Raw genomic sequence first — 21,157 nt, forward strand, 5'->3', positions numbered from 1 at the left:
TCCTCCACGCAACTACATACAATATTCCACCCCCTGACACACCCAAGGAAATCCAATCAGCTACACGTCGCAGTGGCGATACGTTGTTATGTCAGAAGCCTAAGGCTCACGAAGACGACCAAGCCATATGCCCCGGCGCTACCACTCCTAGGCACCCCCAAGTCCACCTCCATAGTCACAGAAACAGCGCTGGAACCTTGGACGCGCACTGGAGTAGACACTATGGCAGACCTATATGCTGATGGTGTCTTGATACCGTTTGCAACGCTAGCGGCAGGCACAGGTCTCCCGACGGGTCAATTTTTACAGCACGCCTCAATACTTTTCGCATACACACAGCGGTGGGGCAACATCACTGACGAACTGCCAACACACCAATTGATACAGAGCCTACATGTCATGGGTGATGGCACACACGTGGTGCACTGGCTACACCAAGCACTATTGTCGCACACACAACATTCACTGCAACCATTGCGCGACCACTGGGCCACAGACAGAGGGAGGGAATGGACGGATAAGGAGTGGAAGATGATCCTATTAGGCCCCAGACACGTGCCACGGAACGCGCGCTTTAAACTGATACAGTTCTACATTCTACACAGAGCGTACCTCTCACCCAGTAAGATTAATCGCTATTTCCCAGAAGCGGCGGCCAAATGCCCGAGATGTGCGCTGGATGAGGCACATTTACTACACATGCTCTGGCAGTGCCCACGGATTCAGACATATTGGGGGGCGATACTGACGACACTAGACAAATGCACAGGCATGATGATCCCGCACACATGGGAGGCATGCTTACTTGGCCTGTATAAGCGTACTCCATTAAACAAAGCCCCCTCTCGATTCTGGGACCTTGCCCTCCTCACAGCAAAAAGATTGCTCACAAAACACTGGAAGAGAGCTGCCCCGCCGTTACCAGAACACTGGCACGCATCCCTAGACACCTGGGCAAAAGCGGAAAGCACCGCCCTCCATAACGAGGAAACGGCAGGCCTCCGTCAGTTCCCGATTGCGCAATTCTGGGACACAATGCTCACCTCCTTCCACAAGGAATGCCTTCTCACACAATCCACGACAGGAGTCACCCACCTGGACAGCACCGACGATGCACCCCCTATGCACACTCCACACGGACGCATCCGCTGACACCCCCACCGTCACATCCTTCCCCTCATGCCTGATATACGTGGTGACGGGGGTGCTCTCTCCCCCCGGGCCATGCCCACTTCATTAGACACTTCTGAGTGTCACCCACGCTCCCCATGGCGCCACACCCCAAACAAAGACGCACACAACTTGCTCCAACATCAGCTGACCATATCCACCCCTTCCTGATTTTCCCTTTATGTCCCCTGTTCCTTGTCCTCCCCTCCTATCCTTGATGTTTAATTCGGAATTTGTATCCTTGTTACACAAACATGGTTTGAAACGTTTGTGCTGGAAATTGTAGCCATGATGTATGAAGCAAGATAACCAGTGTATTGGGTGCTATGCCCCGTATTCATGACAGACATCTTTGAGATGTAATAATGTATGTATTGTACCATTCATGCTTTACTTCTCCTATACCACTAATAAAGGATATTTAAACAAAAAAAATAATTGTAGACAATGAAATCCCATTTCCGAAGGGATTGAATGAGTGGCCGGAGATATAGATTAAATAGAAGTGGGGAAAGAGAGGAGCCTTGGGGGACTCCGCAAGACGTGGAGATTTGTTTGGCAGTGTAGGGGCCCAGGCGGACCGCCTGTGTTCTTCCAGTGAGGAAGGACCTGACCCACTCAAGAGCAGCGCCTTGAATGCCAGCCTGCCCGACACGGTGGAGAAGAAAGTTATGATGTACAAGGGCTTGGGAGAGACCCGCGTCTGCGTTGCTCCTGAGTGTGTCAAGAACTGCCAGGATGGCAATGCTTGTCAGGCAACGAATAGGCGCCGTTATCGGTTGGTGGCCCATGCAGGGTTTACTTCTGGGTCCAGGGGGGCTGGTATTCTCATTCGGTCCTCTCTCCCTTTTGCAGTTGACGAGGTGAGACTTGACGACAGGGGGCGCTATGCGGTGCTCACTGGCAGGTGGGAGGGGAAGACACTGTCCATACTTTCAGTCTATGTTCCCCCGGGTCTGCAGGCTTTAACCTATGCCGATCTGTGTAGAGCCCTTTTGGACCTTCCTGAGGGGCTCCTGATTCTGGGTGGGGATTTGAATTTGTGGTTTCTGGCACCTTTGACCGTCATCCTCCCAGGGATCTACCCAGGGCACAAAGGTGGTTATGTGATTTGTTAGAGACCTTCGGGCTTGTAGACGCCTGGAGGCTACTACACCCTACACAGTTGTAGTACACTTTCCACTCAGGGGCCCACGGTAGCCTTTCTAGATTAGACTACTTCTTAATGCCTGCGGTTCAATCCTCCTCCATCAGAGAAATTCGTCAGCTCCCTAGGGGTATTTCCGATCACTCCCCCTTGTGGCTCCGGTATGAGGTAGGGGCAGGCGATGAGGGTAGAGTTGCTCCTATTAACCCGTGGTACTTTCGTAACCCCAAGACCTGCTCCGACCTTGTCAAAGCCATTGAACATTATTTTGACGACAATGTGGGGTCTGTTTCTTCTGCCGTTTCGTTATGGGAAGCATTTAAAACTGTTATACGTGGTCAGTCCTTATCCTTGATTGTCGCCGCTAAGAAGGCTGCAAATGTGGAGGTTGTGCGCTTGGAATCTGAAATAGCCGCTTTGGAGGATGATCTTCGGATGGGCGTCTCCAGTGCCAAGTTGCACTCCCTTGCTTTGAAACAAGCTGACTACAAGGCTCTTGTAACGGATGCTGCGAAAGTGATGTATAGGTAGTAGCAGGGATGACTGTACGATGTGGGTGATAAAGCGGGTAAATTGCTTGCGTGGTTGGACAAGAAAGAGAGGGTGAATCGTGTGGTCCCCGTGATTGAGCAGCCTGATGGTGAGTGTGTCACTGACCCAGCTGGGATCGTTCAGTGTTTTGCGGACCACTTTGAGACAGTGTACACCTCCGTTTGTGATAGGGATGAGGAAGACTCCAGATTGCTGTTGCGGGACATTGCTTTGCCTCGCCTCTCTGACTCTGACAGAGTCCTCATGGATGCTCAGCTCTCTGTAGACGAAATTGCGGTGGCTATTCGTTCCCTCCGTTCGGGTAAGGCGATGGGCCCCAATGGCTTGCCCATTGAATTGTACAAGCTGCGACCCGACAAATTGGCGCCTTATTTACGGGACATGTTCCTTGTGGCCCTTGAGTCTGGCTCCCTCCCCTTGGACCGACTCGCTACTATCGTCGTCATTCCCAAGGAGGGTAAGCCCCGGGATCGTTGTACTTCGTACAGACCCATTTCTTTACTCAATGCCGAACCTAAAATTTTGGCTAAACTATTGGCTAATCGCTTAGTAACTGTGATCGGGGACATGATCCATCCAGATCAATCTGGTTTTATCCCGCATCGCAATACTGCTTTGAATCTGCGCAGACTCCACGGGGTTCTCCCGAGAGCTGAGATGCTTACTGAACCGGCCATTTTGGCTTCTCTGGACGCTACCATGGCCTTTGACACTATCGAGTGGCCCTACCTCTGGGCGGCCCTCTTGAAATTCGGGTTTGGGCCGGGCTTCATAGCCTTGGTGAAACTTCTTTACGAGAGTCCCCTGGCCCAGGTGGTTGTTAATCGAAGAGTGTCCTGCGTTTTTACGCTTGGACGGGGTACCCGGCAGGGCTGTCCACTGTCCCCTTTACTTTTTGCTCTCGCTCTTGAACCCTTGGCGGAGTGGCTCCGCTGGGAACCATCTATGCGAGGCATCCGATGGTCTCCTGATTTTGAGGATCGAGTCTCGCTATACGCGGACGACATACTCTTATATCTCACTTCCCCTAAAAAGTCCCTTAATGTCCTTTTCGATGTTCTTACTTCTTTCGGAAAGAACTCCGGTCTTGTTATCAATTGGGCTAAATCCTGTATCTACGTTTTGGCCAGAGACCTCCCTCCACTGCCGCGTAGATTTCCGATTCAAGTGACGGAGACCGGTTTCAAGTACTTGGGGATTTATGTTTCCTTGGACCCTTCCAGGCGTTACGAGATTAATTTATTGCCCCCCCTTCAGCGGCTCACGCTTGATGTGGCTCGCTGACGTAGGTTGCCGCTGTCGCCCCTCGGTAGAGCGGCGCTTTTCAAAATGATGTCTCTGCCTCAATTTTTGTACGCGCTCCAGAATTCCTTCGACCCGATTGCCTCGGGCTATTTTCGTGAAGTGGAGAGCCTACAGAGACAACTGGTCTGGGATGGGCGTGCCCGCATTGCTCTTTCTAAACTCACGCTTCCGTGGTATGACGGTGGTATAGCCCTCCCGGACATCAGACGTTATTACTGGGCCTCCCAGTTAAGTGCGATTAATCATGCGACCTACGCACCGGGCCCTGCCCCGGCGTTCTCCATGGATAGATTTATTTTCGCCAGGGGGGACCTTTAGCAGAGCGCTGTACTCTGGTGGTCTCCGTGGAACACTGACCGGTCCCACTAAGATTGCAGTGAGACTGTGGCATGATGCGAATGCGGCCTTGGTTTGGTGTGGCAGGTTTACTCGGGCCACCCCTTTGTATGATTCGGAATGCTTGGGACATCTGTGGAAAACGAAAGGCTTTGATAAATGGGATATGATTGGCATCAGCAAAGTTGGCGATCTGTGGTCGTAGGGTACTGTCAAGTCCTTTGATGTGCTTCGAGTGGAGTATGAGCTTGGTGACAATGAATTCTTTAGGTACGCCCAGATCCGTCATGCTCTGTTGTCTGTGTTTGCTGCGGGTGCTGATATTCCTGAGTCTTCCCCTCTGGAGGACCACATTTTGGATGGTCATGTGCCCGACAGCACAATCTCATTGATTTATAAGAAACTCATCAATAACAGAGCTGATTTGCTGGTCCGCCTCCGAGCTGTGTGGTGTGCAGATGGACTTGAATTGGACGATGAGGACTGGCAATCTGCTTTGTCCTCACCCAAGGAAGTCGCCATTCCTGCTCGTTTGAGGTTTGTCCAGCTTAAGATACTTCACCGGGTGTATGTAACTGGGCCTTGTCTGGTTCGAATGGGTTTTTCTTTGGATGGATTATGTAAGCGTGGCTGTGGGATGTCTGGTTCCTTTCTCCACATATTGTGGGAATGCCCGGAGATTGTTCGGTTCTGGTCCCGTGTACATGATGTCATGGAAACTGTCACAAGTGTGTCCCTGCTGCCCGAGGCCAGGCGTTGTCTGCTGAATGTTTGGGAACCTAATGACTACAGCTCAGAACAGGTCATATGGGTGACCCTCGGAAATATGGTCGCGAAGAGGGACATTGCCCAGCTCTGGGGTTCACGTAGGCCACCTACCTTATCCAAGTGGAAAGAAAACATGGACTGGTGCATGTTCCGGGAGAAGACGGTATACCTCTCCCGGGGACGGCACAGGAAATGGGGTACAATATGGTCCCAATGGAACGCCTATCACGGTAATATATGTACCCACCCACAAGATGTGACCGTTGATGTGTCTTCGTCCCCTTGATTGGCATCCCCTTGTCATATATGGTCAATAACTCCTCTTGTTTCCTTGTCCGCCCCTGTCCCTGTCCTATCCGATTACTCTGTATTTATCTAGCATTTGAGCTCTGCCTGCACGGACCCACGACAATGTAATATTATGTTTCTGCCTTGTGAGATTTGGTTTGTTTTTCTGTATGTCTGTTTCTTTTCAATAAAAATTTAAAAAAAACAAAAAAAAACAAAGACGACACCTTTACCCCTGCTGAACACCTGCACTACCAGATTCACACCGACCCCATCACCACCCTCAGAGAAACCCTCATCTACAGACCCCCGGACCCCGACCACAGTTCAGCGACTCCATCGTCGACTTCGTCAGCACACACGCCCTCACCTCCACGGACTACATCCTCCTCGGGGACCTGAACTTCCACCTCGAGAACAACAACGACACCAACTCCACCAGCCTGATCAGCAACCTAGCCAACCTCGGACTCAGACTCAGACAACTCGTCACAACACCCACCCACTCAGCCGGTCACACGCTTGACCCCATCTTCTCTGCAAGCCCCCACGTCTTCTTCAACCACACCACCGAACTCCACTGGACCGGCCATCGCTGCATCCACTTTACCTTCAAGAAACCGACCACGCACCACCATACCCAACAGATGCCTCACCGCTGCTGGAGCAAAGTCACCAAAGACCAGCTACACATCACCCTTGCCCAGATCTCACTCGCCGACCTCACCGACCTCAAAACTGCCACATGCAACCTCAGACAGTGGATCAACGACTGTGCCTACACCGATCAAGAAACCCTCCAATAGTCATACCAAACAAGAAAACCAGTTAGGCATCCAAGCAAACCTGCTGAAAGCTGGAGAGGATCTGTCACCGGACAGCCATGCAGCCCACAAGAACGCCACCCGCAGACACCATCACCTCATCAGATCTGCCAAAATGGCCTCCTTCAAAGACCGCCTAGACAACAATGCGCACAACAGCAAAGAGTTCTTCAACATTGTGAAGGAACTCTCCAACCCCAGCTCCAACACCAATGACGTCCCACCCTCGCAAGACTTGTGCAACTCGCTGGCCACCTTCTTCCACCGCAAGATCGCAGACATCAATGACAGCTTCAATGCTATGACCGCCCCGACAACCACTGAGACCTCTGCCCCCACGACCTCCATCCGCACCAACTGCCTGCTCTCCTGGACCAACATCAATGACGACGACTTCATCAAGATTATGAACACCATCCACTCTGGATCTCCGTCAGACCCATGCCCACACCACATCTTCAACAAAGCCAGCACAGCCATCGCAACCCATCTCCGGAAAGTCATCAACACCTCCTTTGAGACAGCAACCTTCCCGGAGTGCTGGAAGCACGCCGAGATCAACGCCTTACTTAAGAAATGCAAGGCGGACCCCAAGGACCTCAAGAACTTCCGGCCCATCTCCCTGCTCATGTTCCCGGCAAAGGTCATCGAGAAGACCGTCAACGAACAACTGACCCGCTGCCTTGAGGAGAAATACATCCTGGACCCTTCCCAGTTCGGGTTCCACAGCAACCGCAGTACTAAGACTGCCCTCATGGTCGCCACTGATGACATCAAGTCCCTGCTGGACAATGGAGAAACGGCGGCCCTCATCCTCCTGGACCTGTCAGCCACCTTTGACATGGTCTGCCACCACACACTACGAACAATGCCGGCATCCAAGAGAAGGCCCTGGACTGGACCACCTCCTTCCTCTCTGGTAGAACACAGAGTGTCTGCCTTCCCCCTTCCACTCCAAAGCCACCCAGATCATCTCCGGCGTACCCCAGGGCTCATCCCTCAGCCCAACTCTGTTTAACATCTACATGGCACCGCTCGCCCATGTTGCCCGTCAGCATGACCTCAACATCATCTCCTACACCGATGATACCCAGCTGATCCTCTCCCTCACCAAGGACCCCCACACCGCCAAAACTAATCTTCACAAAGGAATGAAGGCCGTTGCTGAATGAATGAGGAACAGCTGACTGAAGCTGAACTCAGATAAGACGGAGGTCCTCATCCTCGGATCCACCCCTTTGGGCTGGGACGACTCCTGGTGGCCGACCATACTGTGAACCGCCCCAACACCCACCGACCATGCACGCAACCTATGGGTCATCGTCGATTCCACCCTCTCCAAGACTAAACTGCTCCTCCGACCTCGCCCTCGCCACAGTCCCCGGCTTCTGAAGAGCAACCTCCGGCAGCAGATCGTTCTCCCACCTCGCCGCCAAGACCTGGAACACCCTCCCCATCCACCTCTGGCAGACCCAAGACCTGCTGACCTTCAGAAAACTCATCAAGAGCTGGGTTTTCGAGCAGTAGCAGCATTCCCCACCCCATCGCCTTGAGACCCTCACGGGTGAGTAGTGCGCTTTACAAATGATATGATTGATTGATTGATTGATAAGTAATCTATGTTCATCAAAAAAATAATATTACGGGGGCACGTACAAAAATGGCATGTTCTACCAATAATAGACTCAAGTTTTAAAACAGTACGACTCTGTAAAAAGACACCTAAATCAACAAGTGAAACCTGCCTTGACAAAAAGGAATGAGCAAGTAAAACTATTAGATTGCCAAGTCAACAATGCAAATCAATTAATCTTTTAAAAAACACATTCACAAAAACAAATTAAATGACAGACAATATGTAGAAAATAAGTGTGAGGAAAGGAATGAGATGCCATCCTTCAAAGCACAAGTGTGTATCAACTTCTGTATCCGTGTACTAGCCTGCTGCTCTTTGCATTGTTCTGGCCAACCTTATAAGGAGTCCTAAGCAGTTTAAATAATCTAGTATGTGCATCAACAACATATACAAACATATTCTGTTTTTATAGACCACACTGTGTTATATTATATAATCTCTTCTTTAAAAATTTCAACTGTAGTATAAGTTTCCTGCTCTACAACTCCTTTTAAACAACCCTTCATTTTCCCTAGAATCTTGTTGAGGACCGGAGAAACTAAACTGCACATCACCACAAACCTTTACGATGTCTGCCACAGTACCATGCAAAAGTGCTCAATTAATTTTTCCCAAACATAAAGAAGGAGTTTTCACATAGTACAGCCTCCTAACTGAAGTGTGTATTGTTGAGTGGTACACAGCTAACATCTTGGAAATATGAGAAGTGCTCTGGCATACTTTGTTTGATAAACAATCTAGTGAGTGTCCCTGCAAATGTGTATGCTTTCAAATCTTGCAAGTATCCAGACCTAGTAAAGTACTTATTTTCTGTTTTAAACTTCATCTTGGAAAGATGTGTAGAAATCTTCCTAATACATCAATGGGTTGCTGTCGAATACTACAAACACTACTACATTTCCATTTCTATACATGCACCTGACTATGCCTTCCCTGTCCTTGTTTTCCGATAACTTGTTCTGCATTTGTAGGCATCATCACCTCTTTTGCTATAGAAGTGCCATTCTTTCTTCCATAACATCATCCTCTGTAATTAATAGCATGAACCAATCTATTATACTGGACATAGCTTTCTTCATTAAAGAAAGACTCTGGAAGCCTCTATCACAATGCTCCCCAATCACCATCTTCTGGAATGGAGGATTTTATAAGGACAGCAGATAAATTCTGCTTACTCATGAGATAGTCCAAACGGCACCTATAATTGATGAAAATAAAAAACTGGGCACATTGCCATCTTGAGGATTTGTCATTGAACATAGTAGCAGTGACTCAGTAAATAAAAAAACCTTGATAATGCTCGCATGACGAGAACGGTAATTCTCTGAACAACTATTTTACCCTCCATTGAGAGAATACATAATTGTTGGGAGAGAGATCCTGAGTACATACTCCCAAACCTGGAAATCTATATCTGATTCAAGTAGACCAGAAAGAGCAATTCTTTTAGCCCATTTTTGAGTATACCGTTAATTTTTTAAGGTAATTTGTAATGGGGCATCATTTTTTAGTCACCCACACAGCTCATTTCCTGATGAGACCCTCACATCATGAGCAGAGTTGAAACATTGTTGACTACAACAATAGGATAGTCCGTAGAGTGAAGCTCCCAAACTTGCTGGTCTATCTTCTTCGCATTTAATAAATGAGTGATTGGACATCCTTTCTTAAAAAACAATAACGATGTTTCTTAATTCCAAGTCACCGCATTGTACCATAAACTTAGGTTATGGTCCTCTCACTGGGGCTCTATTTGACCACGCTCTTCTTTTAATCCTAATCAGTATCACCCTTTGCAAATCAAGCACTGTGAACATTATGTCGTAATGAAGACAGACATCAGGTAAGTTCTTGATCATTTTAATCCATGTTAAGCTTTGCTGCACATCGCTGACACTCTTTCCCGTGTTGGATGACCGCTTCTATGGAACCTCGACTTCCGTCCCTCTCTTCTTTTTTTAAGAAATTCCAAGTTTCTTCAGAAATTCTTCGTGTGTTCGTGTGAGCAATCCCACCCTCATTGCCAAAAATATGTTGTAATGAAGACAGACATCAGGTAAGTTCTTGATCATTTTAATCCATGTTATGCTGGACTACCTAGCAGAGACACAATGTCTTGTTATATCCAGGAGCAACTGCCTTGAGTAGAACTTTACCACAGAACAGAACTCCCACATAGAACACACTCAGTATGAGGTTCTTACCATGTAACTGTGCAACAAGCATAGGCAAGTACAAACGTAGAATACTACAAATAAGTACTAAAATATGCGTAAATAAGCTTTGTAATATAGCAAACTAAATACTTGATTCGGCTGAATCAAGATGGAAGAAAATAACAGATTTTGGCTACTTCTTACCAGTGTGGATCTAATTTTGGACATACATGCGCAGTATATTTCTATTTCTTTTGATTTAATAAACGCAAACATTTATTTTGTAAAAATATGTAATTGGAACTGCAAATGAGTTTCATATGAACACTTGCCTAAAATTAATACATGATTTGGTCTAAATCCGAATTGTGCAGAGTCTAGGATTTTGTTTTCCTCAAAAAATTTGAAAAGAGCAAAGTTCATGTGCTGCTCAATGTGTTTTGCTAGAAAGGGTAGGTAGGGTACAGGGTTTCTTCTTTTGGATCTAGCAATAATTATTTCAAAAGAGGAAGGATGGGGGCTTTTGTTTAACTCTGTGGGGAATGAGCCTGAGTCCATAATTGCTTTCAATAGCATTCCGAGGGTAGCTACAGTCTCTGAAATATCTTGAACTATTTGTAGTTCAAGGATCTAAATGGAACCATGGACTTTATTTGACCAATAAGATCAATTATTCTTTCTTTTGTGATAGGGAGAACCCTACAACAGATATTTTATATTTAGATATCTCAGAAGGTCTCCTGGTCAGGGCTGAATACCTGTTCCCCAGATTGAGTTTGACATGAATAGCCTCCACTATAATTTAAAAATGTTCAGCTAGCTTGTTGACATGAAGGCTCTGTAGGACTTGATGTTAAGCTAAAGAGGAGCTGAACTGTTTAAAAAAAATTATCTTGAACAATACTTTGATAAATAAAATGTTTGTTAGAAATATTTTGACTTTAAGATAACAATCTCTTTTTTCAAATTCATGATTATATTGATTGTATCTGATCTTTTGTTCCATACTTTCTTCTGTTTTCTGCAATTTCTCTTTAATTCCTTAACCTGCAAAGAGAACGACAGTGCTGAAGTTCTACCTCTATACTTTTTAATAATTTTGCATAGGCCAATTTAGTGACCAAAGTCCCTATTCATTCAGAGTTTTGGCAAAAAGTTATACATTTCATACATTCACGCCAGTACAGAGATCTGGGCCTAAATCCATTGTTTTTTTTGCTCATCATGCCATTCGAGTTTGAACCCAGCCATATGCAAATCAGTCTTGACCCTGTTCCCGTATGGGAAAAGTCCAACCCGAACTGCCAAGCCAGGTACTCCATGGACTGGAAACAAGAATCCTAGGACCAGTTTTGATCTTTCAGCCCTAATCAGCCAGGATAGGTTGATTCCAATGGCATGTACAGCACAAGACTCACGTCTGAGCATACCCGTCCAACTCAGGGTGACAAAAGCAAAAGCAACAGTTGATGGGCAGAATGCAGAACAATGTCATACATTCACCCCAAGTACAGAGATCTGGGCCTAACTCCATCGTCTGGACTGGCACAGGGTCAAGACTGATTTGCATATGCCCAGGTCTAAACTGGGGTGGCATATTGAGCAAAAGAATGATGGATTTAACCTTCATTCTTCTCTTGACTGGGGGTGATTGTTTTGATTTGTTCTGAATTCCGTCCATCAATTGTGTATCTCTTGCTTTCTAACCCTATGTGTGCCAGGTATGCCCAGAAGTGGGTCCTAGGCTAACTAGGCCAATGGAATCAAGCTATCCTGGCTGAAGAGGGGAGAAACACCGAATCCGGTACTAGAATGCTTGTTTCCGGTTCAGGGAGGACCTGGTTTGGCAGTTTGGGCTGGACTGTTCCCATGAGGCACAGGGTCAACACTGATTTGCATATGGCCAGCTCTAAACTGGGGTTGCATGGTGGGCAAAAGAATGATGGATTTAACCCAGATCGCTTGACCGGGGGTGAATGTTTTGGTTTGTTCTGCATTCTGTCCATCAATTGTGTGTCTTTTGCTTTAAAATATCAACACATTGCTCAGATTCCTTGTCACAGCTGTTCTCTTGATGAAAGTAAAATCATCCAAAACAGTAAAATTGGAATAATACATACACGGCTCCTATGACCAAAGAAATATGTTCTGCATTACGTGCATCAGTTGTGTGTCTTTTGCTTTCTCACCCTATGTGTGCCAGGTATGCCCAGACGTGGGGTCCTGGGCTCACAGTGCCACTGCAATCAAGTGATCCTGGCTGAAGAGGGGTGGCACCCCAACACCGGTCATAGAATGCTTGATTCCGTTCCATGGAGGACATTGCTTGGCAGTTCGAGCAGGTTTGTTCCCAATAGGCACAGAGTCAAGACTGATTTGCATATGACCAGGTCTAAACTGGGGTGGCATGGTGAGCCAAAGTATTATGGATTTAACCCAGATCTTTTGACTGGGGATGAATGTTTTGATTTGATCTGGATTCCATCCATCAATTGTGTGTCTTTTGTTTTCTCGCACTAAGTGTGCCGGGTATGCCCAGACGTGGGTCCTGGGCTCAATGTGCCACTGGAATAAAGCTATCCTGGCTGAAGAGGGGTGAAACCCTGACGCCGGTCCTAGAATGCTTGTTTCCCATCCAGGGAGGACCTGGTTTGGCAGTTCAGGCTGGACTGTTTCCACTAGGCACAGGATCAATACTGATTTGCATATGGCCAGGTCTAAACTGGGGTGGCATGGTGAGCAAAAGAATAATGGATTTAAGACAGATCTCTTGACTGGGGTTAATGTTTTGATTTATTCGGCATTCCGTCCATCAATTGTGTGTCTTTTGCTTTCTTAACCTAAGTGCTCCCGGTATGCCCAGACTTAGGTCCTGGGCTCACAGTGCCATTGGAATCAAGCCATTTTGGCTGAAGAGGGGTGAAACCCCGAAACCGTTCCTATAAATGCCTGTTTCCAGTCCTGGGAGGACCTGGCTTGGCATTTTGGGCTGGACTGTTCCCATGAAGCACAGGGTCAAGACTAATTTGGTCTAAACTGGGGTTGCATGGTGAGCAAAAGAATGATGGACTTAACCAAGATTTCTTGAATGGGGGTGAATGTTTTGATTTGTTCTGCATTCTGTCCATCAATTGTGTGTCTTTTCCTTTAAAATATTAACGTATTGCTCAGATTCCTTGTCACAGCTGTTCTTTTGATGAAAGTTAAAATCGTTCAAAACAGTAAAATTGGAATACTACATACACGTCTCCTTTTTGCTTTTGGTCCAGGTGACCTGTACATCAGTTGTCCATTAAATGTGGTATTATTGGATAGTTTCCATCGGAATTACATTGCTTTACTATCTGTAACTGTTAAGGGCCTGCACATTACTTCAAGGTCCCTCTTACCTGCCCTGTCTATACATATGATAGAAAATCCAGCTGGTATGGCATCAACCATATCAGGGACCGAGGTTTGGTTAGCCCATGTTTCTATTAAGATTGCAATCAGGGTAATGAGCTGCTAAATGATTGAAGCAGAGAACATGTGTCTATCAATGTGCATCTCAATCTATGTTGATCCACAATTTGAGGCTAGGCATAGTAAGTCTATGAGGTATGTTTGTTCCCTTTGACAACCAAAGCTAAAATGATTGCAGTTTAACTTGTCTGGGAACGGATTCATGTTAAAGCTGTTACATAACGGAAGCTTTTCCATAGTAAGCTGCTGGAGCTGCTCTCTAGAGAACATTTGCGGTGGCAAATAGCCAGGGGTCCTGGTGCATGGTACGGTCCTGGCACAGACGGGTGCAGACAGGCTTGCCTTTGACGTGCCTCAGGTGCCAATGGTATGCTCGCTGCATGCATCCACTGCGCATCTGCATCACCAAGCTACTTAAATAACAAGCCCTGAACAAGGATAAGAACACCAACCCAAAATGGGGTCCCTCTCAATTACCTCTGACACTAATATACGCCAAAAAGTGCGAGTGCATCCATGATACCAAAATCAGCTACGGTTAGCTAACGTGTAGTGAAAAACAGCAAAGTATGTTAAGAACTTTTTAAACCAATTTAAAGGCAATGTTGGCTAAATACATGTTCCTTAAGTGCTCAATTCATAATGTTTTGACTCTTGCTTTGAACACCTTAATGTCACAGTTAACAGTATACTTCTAAATACATTTAGCCCTCCTCTTCATAATCCACCAATGTCTACTGCATTCAGCACACAAGAGAGTGCTTGTGCAGTCTTGATGGATAAGCTCTTCACTTTGCCTTTCATAGTGGGTGACCTTCTTCTGTAGTCAAATTGACAGGCAAAGCACAGCCCTCTCAAGATACACTTCAAATGACCCTATTATCAACTTCTTTTCCAAGCATACCTGCACATCCACTAATGCTGGCAACAGCGGACTCCTCCATGTCAGCCCTGATACCAAACAACATTGTGGAACTCGGCCTGGAGATACATCTTATTCCCAATAATCCACAAAAACTAGATGATAACAATATGATAATAACCAAAGCAGACAAGACTATGCCCACCAATATTGCAGCAAACCCACCAATACAATTTGATAATGCTAAATTCAGTCCATCTAGCACCTTTCAACTTTCCAAGGAGCAAGAGAAAACATCGCAGGAAACTAAATTTAAAAAAACATGATAAGATCTGCAAGTCAGGTCTCCACAATTAAATTTTCTTTTCAAACCACCCAAAAATAGGCCCATGCACAATTAGATCCAGCTTATATCTAAACACTCAGTGCGAGGCCCTGAGAGCTCCCTCTCAAGTTCTAAGCAATCCGCGAATCTCACAAAAAATAGCCAGAACACAAATTACTGTATGTCTGGTGAACAGAAACTCAGATGAAACTAGTCCATCTCTCTCAGTAGCACAAGAAGTAAAATCTATACCCGGTCCTGTGAAAAACAAGGTGGCAACCTAAAACCTCCATGCCTCAGGTCAATTTCTCTGCCTATATGACACCTCTACAAATGTAGGCCTTCTACACTCAAAAGAAATACATGTTCAACATTGTTGCCACTTCATATTGGTAGATTTTTGAACAAAACTCCTGGACCCACTGCCACATTACAATCAGAAATCAGGATTCTAAATTAACAATAACATGGCACTCCCACGTCTATGATCAACTCCGGTACCAACTCAGCACATATTAGCATAGCCCAAGATGATTCCACATAAATGACAATGTGGCATCGAAGTAGACCTCTCAACTTAATGTTGATATATTAATTTCGGATAACATTATCAAAGGTTTGGCCTCACATCCAAATTTCTGTCATTTAAACTCTAATAATATAACTGCTATATAGTTCAAACAAGCTGGATCACAAGAAACTGAAGTGACATTTTCTACTCAATCAGCAGACAACACAACCTGTGAAAATGATGAAGTCCGAGAAGAGTGGGGCATATTAATAACTCGTCCAGCAAAGCCAAACTATCCAAATGCTGTCATAAAGAAGGTAACTGTGCAGGCTAGCAGTCAACCCTTTGTCAACCAAAGCAAAACTCAAAGTCGCACAGCTTTGAGAAAACCCAAAGTCCACCATCTCTTCTCAGAAATACAATGTGCCTCTTTAGCAAACCGGTCCCAGGATGCTTGTTTCCGGTCCAGGAAAGACATGGCTTAGTAGTTCGGGCTGGACTGTTTCCGTCAGGCACAGGGTCAGACTGATTTGCATATGGCCATGTCTGAACTGAGGTGGCGGAGTGAGCTAAAGAATGATGGTGGATTATTCCCAGATCAGTTGACTAGGGGTGAGTGTTTGATTTGCTCAACCGCTCCGTCCATCATCCTCTTTTGTATCGCTTTGTTCGCCCTAAGTTGGCAGGGTATGCTCAGACGTGAGTCCCTCGCTCACTTGGTCACTGGATTCAAGATAGCCTGGCTGATGAGGATTATGAATCCGAAACCTGTCCCAGGATGCTTGTTTCCGGTCCAGGGAAGACATGGCTTGGCAGTTCGGGCTGGACTGTTCCCATGAGGCACAGGGTCAGACTGATTTGCATACGGCCATGTCTGAACTGGGGTGTCTGAGTGGGCTAAAGAATGGTGATGGATTAAAACCAGATCAGTTGACTGGTGGTGAGTGTTGATTTGCTCAAATGCTCCATCCATCATCCCCTTTTGTATCGCTAACTACTACCTATGACATTTTGCTGGTGGAGGTCAACTGGCCCCCACCATTTGTTTTAGCAGCTCCTCAAGGGGAGGAGGTAATCCTCCCTAGTTTTGCGCACACAGTGCCGAAGGAGCAGGCCATGCATTTTGCAGAAGATTGGGCTAAGGCGATTGCACCGGCTTTGTACCGTACTCACTGTTGTTGGGACAAATTTTCCCCCAGACATGAGATTCCCTTACGTTCTATGCTACAGCCTCAACCCCAATACCCTTAAATCCTTGAACAATTGGAATATCAATGTGTAATTGAAACGTGTGTGTCTCCGATGAATAACCCTCTTTTTACTGTGACTAAGCCTGATGGCTCGTACCATTTGGTATTGGATTACCGCCACCTGAACACACACTATCGTACGTGTGCGGTACAGAACACTCACAGTTCTGCTCTTGTGGATAGTCTCATGCGCAAAAGGTTTAAAACCTCACTTGACACATCCAATGCCTTTTTTGCCCATAATCTGTCCCCTATTAGTAGTCAATGGACAGCTTTTACCAGTGGAGGCAAACAACGCCAATTCTAACGTTTGGCTATGGGCTATAAAAACAGTCCAGGCGTCTTTGCCACCCGCATAGTTTCTCTTTTAGAGGGGCTCGACCCAGATGCCTGTTCATATGTGGATGACATTTATCTCACAGACGAGGAATATGGCCGCATCTGTGTCGTGTAGACCGCATAATTTGCCGTTTTGTGGACTTTGGATATAAATTTAACTTTGCAAAATCTCACATTACAGAGTACATAGTGTTGTTCCTGGGCTACAAGCTCAACAATGAAGGTCGAGGTTTGGCACCTCACTTCCTGGAGAAATGCGCACAGCTGCACGCTCCCTCAACACTGAAAAAACGACAGTCTTTACTGGGCTTTTTGAATTTGGGGCATACTTATATTCCTGACTATGCCCAGCGTATCATGCCTCTTTATGCTTTGGTACAACCTACTTTCTCCAAATCTTGCTGGCTGCCCGCACATTCGGCCATCTTGCAATCTTTGCAGGCTGATCTATTAGAATCTAAATTCTTGTTGACTTGTGATAACCACACCAACCTGGTGATAAGAATTGTACCTGGGGCAGTGGGTTTCATGTACCTGACTTTTAATGAGGGTGACATAGTCCCTATTGCTTACAAGTCACACTTGTACACTTCGGCTGATTTGCGGTTTTCCACTGTGGAATTTTTTGGGACAGCAGTGCAAATGGCGATTCTTAAGGAACGTGCACTGTTGCAGGAAAAACGTATTTTGAATGTTACTCTGAATCCTGCCTTGGAGGCAGTGACGTAGGCCAGTGTACCAAATTTGAAGGCTTTGCACCCGTGGTGGGTACAATGGGCCACGTCATTGACATCTCCGGATGTCACGTTCATTTTTGATTCCTCTCTGCAGACTCAGGAGTTTTTGCAGTATGAATTTGTTCATCCTGCTCCTCTGACCATGCGGTGAATAGAGGATTTTCATTGTATCATTTACACTGACGGTTCTGCACAAGCGGCTACGGTTTCAAAGCACGCATATTCTTCGGCCTATGCAATAGTGGTTGGTACTATGGTGGACGGTGAATTCAAGTCCGATGTCGAGCATACACAGACATTAGGGGACTGTACCCTCCACTTGCTAGAGCTTTGTGCTCTGATGCTTGCATTGGAGTACGCAGATCCCAGTGCGGCTACTCATATTGTAAGTGATTCTTACTACTGTGTTCAATCATACAATGACAATGTATCTTTTTGGACTCAAAACGAGTATCGTGACTTCAAAGGTCGCACAATAAAACATAAAATGATCTGGGTTCAAGTTGATGAGCTTAAAGAAAGGCTCTTGCTCGTCTATGTAATTCATACTCTTGGTCATCAGCATGTTGGAGTTCACGCGTTGGCAATATTCTTGCCGATCAAGTGGCCAAAAGGGCAGTTGCTGTATACTCAGTAGCAGCAGTTACACGTTCCAAAAGTAAGATTGATGATGACATCTTGGCAGCTTTTGCCGCAACATTAGAAGGGAAGTAATTACCCGAAAGGTTTCCCTTCTAAATATTCTTATCATTTAAATCCTGATAAAGTTCCTTATGTGAGAATTAACGACGTTGGTGACAGGTTGATTCCCAACACGGAAAGCAGGCAGACTTTGATTACAACAGCTCACAAGGGCATGACCTCAGAGCATGCCGGCGTGTTGTATACTGTATCTCTCCTACAGCAGCGATACTGGTGGCGTGGATTGTACAAACAGACACGTGATTATGTCCTTCATTGTGACATTTACCAGCAGATTAAACCTACTGATGCACGCCCTCCAGACACAGTTGTACATATCTATAAACCACTAGTGTGTGTTTATTTAGACCACTGCAGTCCTTTCCACTCTGATACTGCGTATAAGTAAATCTTAGTTGCAGTTGATTCGTGCTTGTGCTTTGTGTGGTTGTGGCCCCAAAGAAGTACAGATTCTCGAACTGTCATAAGGGATTTGCGTGTCTTTGTGGGAATTTTTGCATGTGGTACCTTCCATTCGGACCAGGGTCCACCATTTGCCTCTAAGGCATACAAGGATGCCATGCGTTCATTGGTGGTCCAAGTAAAATTTCTCCATATCAGCCTCAGGGCTATAGTGTTGTTAGAGAGGATGAACCGTGACTTTAAGCAATCCTTGACAGTTAATGTATTAGGTACAGGCCGGAACTGGCTAGCCCACCTCATAGCGTTCAGTGTGCACTTAATAATCTCCCTAGAAGGTCTCTGGGTGGGTGGATCCCATACAAAATGCTCTTTGGCATCAACATGTTTGTTCTGGACCTTGAGGGTCCAGACATGGCGACGTCTGCCACATCCTTTGACGTAGATGAACATTCTAATGTTTTAAAGAACCTACAAAAGACCAGAGACAGTCTTGCAAAGGAACATTTGTCCTCCACATCTGATGCTGCGTTTCAGATTCCGGTAGTTGGCTGGCTACCCCGAGTTGGTGAACTGGTCCGAGAGAAGATCGGGTACAAGAAGGAATTCGGCCCCTCATATCATGCTCCAGTTCATGTGCTTGGCGTGCAGGGTACAAGAACAGTCATTTTACCTCCTCTTCCTGGTCGAAAGGAAAACAGGAGCATCTCTATTGACAATGTCAAACTACACAGAGTGGCCGATTCTTCTTAGTATGACACCTGCGGTCTCTTGTCCAGCTGTGATGCGAAACTCAGTTTTGGCTCCGACACCTGCTGCTGGACCTGATGTTGCCATCGAGATGACTACAGTTACGAATCCTTTATTGAATCCACCGGCTGGTGATCCTCTTGATGTTACTGTTTACACTTATCCCACAGACTTTTCTATGCCCAGTTTAGAGATCTGTGGGGCTAATCAATCACGTTTTTCATTTGACACTGACTCTGACGCATCAAAGTCCCCCTCAAAGATTTTGATTTATTAAAAATATTCTTTAATTCCCCACTGGACTTACATTTGGCTGGTGCTCTTTTAATTTTTTTTATTCATGTCCATTGGATTTGTGGTGTATTTTATCCGTTTTGTGAATGAACACTATGTTAAAGAAAATATTACAATTAGACAAATTGATGGAACTTAACACCCCACTCCTCATCACACAGAATGAAGAGGGACCAGGCTTTTGTGAATATCACCGCTTGGCCTGTCTTGAATTTGAATTTGAATTTAAAAACATTTGTACAGCGCTCGCATACCCAACAGTTTCATGGCGCTAGTGATGATCAGTGGGGGCAGCAGAAAGGAGTTTTAGGGGTAAGCTTGGGTGAACAAAAAAGTTTTAAGAGATTTCCGAAAAAGGGTGTAGGAAAGTGAGGTGCGCAGAGCAATCGGGAGGGAGTTCCAGAATGTTGGAGCCAGGACAGCGAATCTCACTCCGCCCGCCCTCTGCTTTTTAAAGCGAGGGATGGTAAGGAGGGCTAGATGGGCCGAGCGGAGTTCTCTGCCTGGGCAGTATGGTTTGATGAGTGAACAAATAAACTTGGGAGCAGTACCTGCTCTGGCTTGATAGGTAAGGCAGCCGAGTTTAAACAGGGCCCGCTCCCTTATAGGGAGCCAGTGCAAGGTCTTGAGTAAAGGGGTAACCCGATGATATCTGGGAAGGCCATGGATCAGACGGGCCGCCTGATTCTGCACAAGCTGTAGACGATGAACCATGTATGCAGGGGCTCCGTTATAGACTATGTTGCCGTAGTCTATACGGGACAGTACCATGGCCATCAAAATGATTTTTAAAGCTGGAGGGGAAAAAAAACGGGAAACTTTCCTAATTACTCTGAGGGAAAAGAAAGATGAAGAGACCACAGAATTTACTTGCGGGAGAACTGTAAGCTGGGGATTTAGAAAGATACCCAGGGTCTTCACTTTAGGAACCGGGAGTGGAGGGACACCAAGGGAAGAGGGCCAGAAAGAAGGAGACCAGGGACTGCAGCCACCTCCGGTCAGGACCAATTCGGTCTTGTCCGGATTGAGTTTGAGGTGGCTGCAGTTCATCCAGTCTTGGATGAGGGTCATTGTGGTTTGGACATTCAGAGCAGATGAAGGAGAGTGAGATAGATTGAAAATTAACTGGAGGTCATCCGCATAATTGAATACGGTGACCTCCAGTTGCTGTAACATAAAAATAAGGGGAAAGATATACAGGTTGAACAAAAGAGGGGAAAGAGATGAACCCTGGGGAACCCCGCACTCTACCTTGCGCGAGGCCGCCGCAAAGCCAGCCAGATGGACACCCTGTGTTCTCCCAGCAAGAAAGGACTCCAGCCAGCGAAAGGCTAAGCCCTCTAC

The sequence above is a fragment of the Lissotriton helveticus genome, chromosome 6 (assembly GCF_964261635.1).
Source record: "Lissotriton helveticus chromosome 6, aLisHel1.1, whole genome shotgun sequence".
In the NCBI taxonomy this organism is placed as follows: domain Eukaryota; kingdom Metazoa; phylum Chordata; class Amphibia; order Caudata; family Salamandridae; genus Lissotriton; species Lissotriton helveticus.